This window comes from Haemaphysalis longicornis, unplaced genomic scaffold (genome assembly GCF_048455015.1).
Source record: "Haemaphysalis longicornis isolate Haplotype H1 unplaced genomic scaffold, Haemaphysalis longicornis Haplotype H1 scaffold_2, whole genome shotgun sequence".
NCBI lineage: Eukaryota > Metazoa > Arthropoda > Arachnida > Ixodida > Ixodidae > Haemaphysalis > Haemaphysalis longicornis.
This window is the reverse complement of record NW_027526295.1, coordinates 177,582,268-177,592,017: the sequence shown is the minus strand read 5'-3', so window position 1 is coordinate 177,592,017 and position 9,750 is coordinate 177,582,268. Positions and strand designations below refer to the sequence as shown.

At 53.2% G+C, this 9,750-nt stretch overlaps 1 pseudogene; it reads right to left on the bottom strand.

Annotated features, from left to right (window-relative positions):
* Nucleotides 1-244: 244 nt before the first annotated feature.
* LOC144168426 (calpain-B pseudogene) lies at nucleotides 245-2,398 on the bottom strand (annotated as a pseudogene).
* Between the last annotated feature and the right edge of the window lie 7,352 nt (nucleotides 2,399-9,750).

Sequence of the window (9,750 nt, the reverse complement as noted above, 5' to 3'; positions counted from 1 at the left end):
TACATTCCTCGGAATTGTAGGGTTACACGGGTGAGATGCACATCACGCTCATTTCTACAAAACTTTATATACAAATCGTAACGCTGGCCTAAAATCGGAGGGACAGTGAAAATGGGTTTGTATTTAGGTAAATTATTAAACGGCATGTATAACTATACAGAGGATTGTCAGTCTTGTGAGTTGAAGATTCCCCACGAGGACGACCCAATCGGAATTTATCGGGCGCATAGTACAATATGGTTGCTTAACTATACATAGTGTTCATCAACCACTCACTCAACGTAAAAACTGCGCACTCAACATTACTTGGGTCTTTGTTTTCAATGAAAACTTCCATCATTTGTTTGAGCTTCACCGCGCACCCTATAAAGTCGTCGAATCCAATGTTCCCATCATCATTGCCGTAGCGAAGAACGAGAGGACGCAGAATATGCTGGTTTACTTGGAATCCGGCGGAGGTCAAAGCAGCCCGTAGTTCGAACTCTTTCAAATGGCCTGAATTATGTTTGTCGAATTCCGCGAAAACATTCTTCCAAGTCTTAACGATGAACCAAAGATTTCTAAACTCTTCGAGTCCCAGTTTTCCTGTATGGTCTTCGTCCATGAGGGCAATCATGCTCCGGCACGCCTCCAAGGAAAACTTTTCATATTTAAGTTCTTCGCGGAAGACTAGGCTTAGAATCCTCTGGAGTAATTGGCTGGTTACCTCCATATCACTGCCAGCAATTTTTGCGAACAGGGCTTGCATCTGCTGCGCACGTCCATAATTCCAAGCCGCTCCATCCGCATTGACTTCGCGGCTCGGTTGCCTAGGATAGAAACGCAAGTGATCGGGAGGAGGAATGATGGCAGGGGTCAAGTCATGTTCCTGGGTTACGTTTTTTTTCTCCGAAAATATCCGCAGGAGAAACTGCGCCGTCTGGTTTGGCTCGAAAGTGGAGGGCACAATGCAGTAGGTGCCAGGAGGCAGATTGAAGCGAGTGGACACCTCCCGGGTGTTGACATATTTGTGAGACCGGCCTGCCGACGAGGTAAACTTGAAGAAATTAAAGTCTAGCGGCTTTGGGCAATTCTTCGGATCCTTTACTTTGTAAATGACGAATCCTATTGTGAAAAATAGGCCCGCCCCGAGCGTTCGGGCCGCCCGCCTGTTTTTCTGCATCAGCGCCACTATTAGGGTGCAATTCCGGTCATCGTCGTCGTCATCTGGGTCTTCGAGGGTGATGAAATACTGCGGGTTCATCCAGAATGTGTCGAGGTGGTTGCGGCAACCTCCAGCACTGACGCCTCGAACCCAGGACCCTTCATAGGTGGCTACCTCCCACTTCTTTTTCGAAGAGCGCGAAAGCATATCCTCGTCGAGAGAGTCGGGGCTTAGGTTGCATATCTCGAGACGGTCGAATTCCCTTATGAAATCACTCTCAGACATCCAGAATTCACCGTCACTATCGAATGTGAGACCAATAGCTACCCTCTGCTGTGCCGACACGTTGTTCCACTCGCGGGACTTGTCACTCCATGCTCCGCGCCACTCGGTGTCATCCCCCCAAGGATTTCTCAGCCGGATTAAAGGCACACGGTCACCCTTAATCGTCAACAGTCGCACAGCGGTGATGCTGTACGCGTGACCAGCAACCAGTCCACTCTGCTTCTTCTCTTCGGGGATGGCGCCCGCCGACAGGGAGCAGCACATGAGAGAAGAGCGCTCGTAGGCCTTTAGCATGAGCCGGAAGAGCTGTTTGGGTGGCTTTTTCAGATCGATGTCCTCTGAGAGGCCACCCGTGAAATCTTCCATGGCCTCTGAGGCCGAACCACCGCTGAGGGCTTCGTAGCTGCCGTGAATCTTGGCGTATGCCTTCTCGAGCAGCGCGCTCCAGAACTCGTTCCCAGAGCGCGACTTCATGTAAATGAGCTTATCGTCTGACGTGGGTAAACGGTCGTCCACCACCACGTCGATCCAGCGGTTGGCTTTCCAGATGCGGAAATGAAAGATGCCCGCGTAGTCACTGTGAAATGACTGATCCGTAGGCACGACACGGGCAAAAAGTTCGTCGTTCAGCGTTAGGTTGGCAGTAGCGGCGACCATCCAGCAGTTCCCGATCTTTCCTTGTACGACATCGAATCTTGATACCCCCTGTACAAACAGGGATGGATTTTTACAAATCTCCGGCGGCCGGCGCCAGACGACGGGGAACTTGGGCTCCTTGGTGCCCCAGACGGAGGTGTCGTTGCAAGGGAAGTCGGGATCCTTGAAGAGCTCTTTCCTGGCCAGGCATTCGTAGCGCAGCTGGTCAAAGTCCTGGATGCGCCCACCATGTATCTTCAGGTCCACTCCACGCTCACCAAGCCTGTGGACGACAACACGCGTCCCATTTTTGCGAATGTAGTCGTAAGGCATCTTGTTGCCGATAGGGTTTTCGCACCACCACAGTGCTCACAGTGATGCGCAACGAATTAGGCCAAAAGGTTGCACGTCTTGTTTGTGAGGGACACGACGGGCGAGCAGTAAAAGAGGCCTGTCACTAATTTCAATTTTGACGTCTTGCGTGCGCCAAATTCTTCTTCTTTGGGTGCATCATCCAGCATGAATTCTGTAGGCTCGTGCGGCGCTTCTTCGTCCTTGCACTTATAGTGCACACCTCAGTTTTACAGCGATGCTGTTAGCTTCTCGGTCGTATTTTTTCGTGTCGTCTGTTTGCTAATTGGAGATGGAAGCAGAAAGCAGCTGGAAATGAAACAAAACCCGGTGAGCCAAAACCAAAAAAAAAAAAAGGGTGGGAAGAGAAAAGAAGCCAACAAGTGCATGACCACGACACAGCCGTTTTAGGTGTCGCCCAAAGTCAAAGACGATCTCATTTACCTGAACAACTAATTAATGCCCAAGTGTTGAAGTACACGCCCAGAGAAACGCTCAGAGCTGGCCGCCGGCCAGGTGGACAGCATCGGCGCGCAGTACGCAGCCTGTGTAGTACTGGGGAGGAACGAGAGACGGGGGGATCTGGAATGAACAGCTAGGCACCTCCGAAGTACTCTAATCGCGACGGCCGTCGTGTGTTGTGCCGAGTAACTTTTAATGTAAGGCTTTTATATCTTCACTCTAAGTGTTAATTGCAGAGACTCTTGTGTGGGGTCTAACTTTGTTAATCCGGGCACTGTGTTGAGCTACTGAATGCAGTTATTCTTAAGAGCTTCAGTAGACTTCCATTTCTGTAGGGCCGGATTGCTCACGATTATCCCCCTCCCCCATAGTAGATCGGGTTTTGAGTGTTTTCGTTGGCACATTGTATTTTAGGCACTGCAGCAAAGCTACCTTCCCACAATGAATTTGACAAAACGATGGGGATGATAAGCGAAGGCACATCAAAAAACGGTCCCCGTGGTCGTGTGCTTTTTGGTAGTGCTAGCCGCTAATTGAAGATGGCGGGCTGCTCTTAAAAACATGTCTGCGCCTGTATCCTCTGCCTTCCCGCTCACTGCCTCCCCTTCGCTGCCGAATCTTCTTTCTTTAATTTTCTTACATAATTTCCACGTTTGTCCTTCGGCCAATCCTTTCCTTATTCATTTGTGCTGATTTTGTATTTGGTGAGCTCTATCTGCTACCGCACCTTATTTTCTGGCAGTTTACTTATTATCATTTTACTCCCGTTTATACTCACCTTTTTCCTGTATTTATTCACTTTTCTTCTTTTAATCCAAATTACAGTTTTTCCTCTTCTCCAAGTTAGCGCCCATTTCCTGGCCAATCCCCCTGAGTGGGTACGAGCCATTTTTTTTGGACCAACCAACCAACCAACCAACCATTGAGACATGGTCGAAGCAGGTTCGCGCTTTAAACGTCGTTCTCTTAAGAAAGGGGTTTGATTTTTTCTTCTTTCTTGGTTTGTGTTCGAGCCTTACAGTGCGGGATAAATGTGGTGCATATCCTAATTACCTCTCCAGCTCGGACACGAAGGTCTGCAGCATATTCAACTAAAAAAGACGTCGTATGTCATACTGCAGAAAGTACATAAATACACCATGCAAGATATGTCGGTGTTTCAAGTAATGGGCGCGCGTGCACGTTAGCCAAGAAAGCGCATTGTTTCGCAACACACAGCCAGTATAGTGACTGGGTGGCCGTTGGCACCGGTCCGCCGCTTCATTGAACAACGCTGCCAGTGGCGAACCGTTCGTCAGTGGAATACCGGTGGCGCTTAGCGCGACGTACTTATGCATGGCTTTCTGTCGTTCTGCTGCGGTGCGGCTTGCAAAGCCTCGATAACGACGAAACCGTTTTCAGATAGGTAAATCGTGAGTGTGGAGGCGACCTTTACGAGGCAAGCCGTGTGCCTGATTTACGCCCATACTCAGTAGTGGCAAATTGCAGGCGGCGCTCAATGCCCCAAGCTGGAGGTCGAGCTGGAAGTGGAAGTTCGTTCCTTTATGCAAATTTTTCATGTAGGACTTTTTTTTTTTAATGCAGTACGGTTGCCTGCGTGCAGATTGCAACTAAATGCTCCTGCAATGCCGGCGTGGGCAGCCGATCCAGGAATTATGCGGCGCTGGTCGTTGGCAGTTGACGAAACGGCGTTCTGCTCGAGCGAAAGGCAATGTTGGGGAGTACCTTCTAAGGTGTACACAAAACAAAAAAGCCGAGGGACGACGCTGACATCATACCTCACGGTAAAAAAAAAACCTGTTTAATTTAACATAAATACATTTACAATAACCATCAAGATTGCTCCCGGAATAAATACCGCACGGCAGGAGAACGTTATTGGTTGTCGTGAAAAAGCATTTCTTTATGCCAGTAATACGATTTGCAGTGGGTGCTGGCTAGTTGGTAGATGGTTGCTTAAAAAGCAATTACTGCGTGGCTAAAGGACGAGAGACCGGAGGGTGTCGAAAACCTGCCCTAAGTTTCACAACTGAATGCAGCGGCCGCGCTTTACCACAAGCATGCATCTGTATACGCTTGAAAAATCATGCACTTCTCCGTCTAATGAGGGTTTGACGCAAATATTTCTCGTGAGGGCTTCCTTGGTTGCCATCTTGGTTTCGACTTTGACTCGCAGACCGTCGGACTTTGACTAGTTGACCTGCGAATTTGACCCACACGCAGTTTGGTATTTTAATCACAGCGGCTTTAAATCTGACCCTGCCCCATTCTATTTCGAGTGCATCGATGTTCGAGGCACGGCGCACGCGGTCAGCGCCTACGAGTCGGCCCCCCGAGGCACCGTCAAGGGTATTATCCGCGGTATTCCCCTGGAGGACACGACCGAGGAGATCCAAGACCTCATAGAGCACAATATAATCCGACTGCACTTCAAGCTAATCGCATCGGCAAGACGAAGACCGTCGTGATCGCATTTGAGGGCCACAAGGTCCCGAATTACGTGAAGTACGACAACGTCTTGATGGAATGCACGTTACATCGGAAACAAATCGATGTTTGCTATCAATGTGGAAGAGTGGGTCACCGAAAGGATGTGTGCCCGAACCCGCAAGATCGTATCTGCCGGGGCTGTGGACTGAGCACCCCGGACGAAGAACACGGGCGCGATCCCATATGCACTATGCAGCGGTAAGTACATGACAGGTGACCGCCGATGTAAAGCCAAGTACAAGACGCCGTACGTGGTCATACGCCGCCTTTGGGAACGCCAGCGCGCGGAGGAAGAGTCCGACGACAGAGACCTAGGGAAGAGATGTCATGCCAGGCGACCCCAACGGAGCTCCGCTTCGCGGAGCCGATCGACGACGCTGGCCCGCGGGGGCTGCGGCAGACACCGAAGCAGCCGCTGATGCAGCCAGTCGCGCTCCTAGCTGCTCCCGCGGCCGCACGCCATCAACCGGCCGCGGTCGAGCGGGAGGCGCCGCCGGCCACCGCCGCTGGGAAACGGTCAACAGGGGCTCGTATACGCCACGTTAGAAATCGAGGGGCAGCTCCCACACCCGGACCAATTCGAGTTTCCGGGCCAGCTCCAGGGCGAGTTCCAGATCGGCGACCGTGCCGAGCGTACGCCGAGGGATCCTGCTCGCCGAGAAAAAGGTGGGCTGGACAGATGGGTCTCCCGTAGCCCGAGCGGAAGAATTTCCGCCGCTCGTAGATAGCACGGTAACTCCCCAGACCCCTCCTCCCCAACCCCAAACTTCTAACTAAGTAGCATCGGCTGCAAAGCCGAAAGGCGAGAGTGCCGAACTAAGAAAAATCATAGACAGACAGAACGCGCAGATTAAGGCGCTGATGGATAAGATTGAGAAACTGGCCAGCGAAAATAGAGCGACCAGAGTGGTTGCTCAGCAAACAGCGAGCATAGCAGCCGAGGGCCCCACGGATAAGCAGAGGAAGATGCCGCGGAGGGAGACGCCGCCGGCCCGCATAGTGTGGGAAGAGGCGGCGAAGACCACACAGGAAGGATCGGATAGCTTGAGGCGATGGACGCCGAGTCGACCACAGCCAGCGAGGCCGGCAAAGCCGCAGTCCCAGCGCCGGATGTACACAACCCAAGTTGGTGCAAGACTATCGAGGAGAAGCTCGAAGCGATCCTCGCAGCAGTCAACCAAGTTAGCGTCCGGGTAGACAACCTCGAAGTAAAGGTTGAAACACTATCCGTACAGCACGAACGACTGGCGGCGCGCGTGAACGGCATGGCTGCCAGCAACACAGCGCAGGGCAGGCTCGCCGCTCTACGCAAGAAACGAAACGAAAGAATCAAAGAACTGGTCGCGAAGAGGCGTGGCCGCGTAGAAACGTCCAAAGAAGATGAGAACAAATAAAGGAAAGAAGAATCGGGGGAGGGGGAGACACTACGATAGTGTACCAATGGAACTGCAGAGGAATTCGCAACAAAGACGGCGAACTATTACTACACATTGAAAGCCTAGACCAGAAACCAGACGTGATTGCGTTGCAAGAAACGCACGCCAAACCACGCCTGCCGGGGTACGTGACCTACACGGACCCGACGGAGCGCGGCACGGCGGTGCTTGTACGTAACAACGTGGCAACAATGCAGCATGTAACTGCTTAGAGCGGCTGCGAGCGCACGCTGGTGGAGGTACATTCGAGAACTATTCGCAATGCCGGAAACATGTTCATTATGAGGGCGTACTGCAGACCCTCGCAAAAACAGTAGGATTTCGACAAGATAGTGCGGGAAGCGAAGAAGATTACCGGGAACAGGACGCTCCTGATACTCGGCGGCTGTAACGCTCCTCACCCGAAATGGGGCTACAAGCGTCAGACCAAGAGAGGGACGAAATTAGCCTAAGTAATGGAAGACCAAGACATGGTACTCCTGAACGAGCCGTGGACGGACACCCGGAGAGGCAACAGCGCCTGCCGGGACACTACGCCGGACCTATCGTGGCTCTGGGGAACGGCACCGGTGTCTCGGCAGTGCGAGGACCAAGACTTCGGGTCCGACCACTACCTCATCGACATTAAAAATCAAGGACCTAGTTACGGGGCAATGCTGGGCAAGGCCAGGGTAACGGACTGGGACCGGATGCGAAAGCACACCGAAGAGAACGCAAACGAAGAGGAAAACTCGGACAACGAAGATAGAGGGGACGAAAGAAACAACAAACGTACGCCGAGTGGGCCCGCGAACAAAAGATAACGCGTGACAGGTTCACTCAGGAAATTGTGACGACGGCGCAAACACCCTTCGTGGATGCCCGCCTCGCGCACATGTGGGCGGCGCGCCACTCACTCACGCGAAAGTGGAAACTGCAGCGTCCAATAAGAAGGTACTCAAAAGAATAGCGAAGTTGGATAACGAAATAGCCGAGTACACAAGCAAGCTATGCCGTGAAAACTGGCTCAGCGTGTGTGACGGCCTCCAGGGCAAGGTGTCGGCGCGGAAGACGTGGTGTCTTCTGAGACATCTCATCGACCCGCTGAGCAGCAAGACGGCCGGCAATCGCAATTTTATCAAGGCATTGAACGCCTACAACGGGGACGGACAGCGACTGCTGAACGACCTGGAACGGACGTACTTCAAAACTGAGAAGGGCCACTATCCGATCACGGACGAGTATGCGGGGCCGGAGAACCCGGACCTCGACGAACCTTTCACCACCCCAGAGCATTGGTCCTCTATATACGACAGTAATAAGAGGAGTGCTCCCGGTACGGACACGATTACCTACAAACTGCTCGGTAACATGAGCAATGCGGCGGCGAGAGAACTGCTGGGTCACATTAACGAGGCTTGGGAGAAGTCGCGGCTACCGCCCGAATGGAAAACGGCCGAGGTCAGGTTCATAACGAAGCCCGGCAAACCGCTCAAGATCGAAAACATGCGCCCGATATCGCTGACCTTCTGCGTGGAGAAGATGGTCGAGGGCATGGTGCTAAAGAGGCTGCAAGCTCATCTAGACAAGACGGGACAGATGCCGGCCACGATGTACGGCTTCAGACAACACCTAAGCGCGCAAGACGTGATGATCCAGCTCAGCGAACTGGTTGTGAAGCAAGCAACGAAGACAGCACCGCGAGCGATACTGGCCCTAGACCTGAAAGGGGCAACGTGTAGCACGCGAGCGTGCTGGAAAATCTAGGAAGGACGGGGTGCGGCCGGTGTACGTTCGGCTACATCAAAGACTTCCTTACCAAAAGAACGGCAACAATCAGGATTGGCGAGGAGAAGTCACACGCCCTGGAGCTCGGGGACAGGGGCACCCCTCAGGGGTCGGTCCTGTCGCCTCTGCTCTTCAACCTGGCTGTCCTTCCCCTACCCTCGTTACTGAAGCAAATAGACGGGGTAAGCCACGCATTCTACGCCGATGACATCACGGTGTGGACCAACCGCGCGGGCTCTGACGGCTGGATAGAAGGAGTGTTGCAGAGAGCGGCGGAGACCGTCCACGGGTATGCCAAGCCCTGCGGCCTGAGCTGCTCCCCGCAGAAGTCGGAACTGCTCATCATCCAACCGGGCAGGCCAAAGAAGTAAGCACCCCCGAGCGTAACCGTAACCATCGACGGCACGAAAATCATACCGACAGAACAGATCCGGATCCTGGGACTGTTACTTAGGGGAGACGGAAAGGCCTCGGCCGCCGTTACCAAGATCAAGCACTCGACGGAACAGATCGCAAGCATGATACGTAGAGTTGCAAACCGCAACCGCGGACTGAAAGAAGGCGCCCTGCAGCTAGTGCAGGCGTTCGTCGTGTCCCGCGTAACGTACTCCGCCCCGTACCTCCGGCTAACAAAGGCGGACAGGGAAGCGCTGGACACACCGATGCGTAAGGCCACCAAGATGGCCATGGGTCTCCCAATGCACTCGTCAACGAAGAGACTGATGGACATGGGCACCCTAAACACCACGGACGAACTCATCGAAGCACACTTGTCCAACCAGAGAGTCCGCCTGAGCAGGACAGAACACGAAAGAGCCGTCCTACACAAGATTGGATGGCAGGTTGAATCACAGACGGAAGAGGCACCACTCCCCCAGGGATGGCGGGACTCCATCACAACAAAACCGTTACCGCGCAACATGACAGCAGAACGGCACGAAGGCAGGTGCACGGCGGGGGCCAGAACCCTGGGCCGGAAGCTGGAGGAGGACCCCCGGGTCCGGTACGTGGACGCCTCGCTCCCAAAACACGGAACAAAGGCCGTGGTGGCCGTAACGGACATCGATGAGCTGAAGACCTGCGCGTGGGTGAAAACTACGGACCCGACCGTGGCAGAAGAGGTAGCCATAGCGTTGGCCCTATCAATGCCATAGGTCAGCACGGTGGTTTCCGACTCCA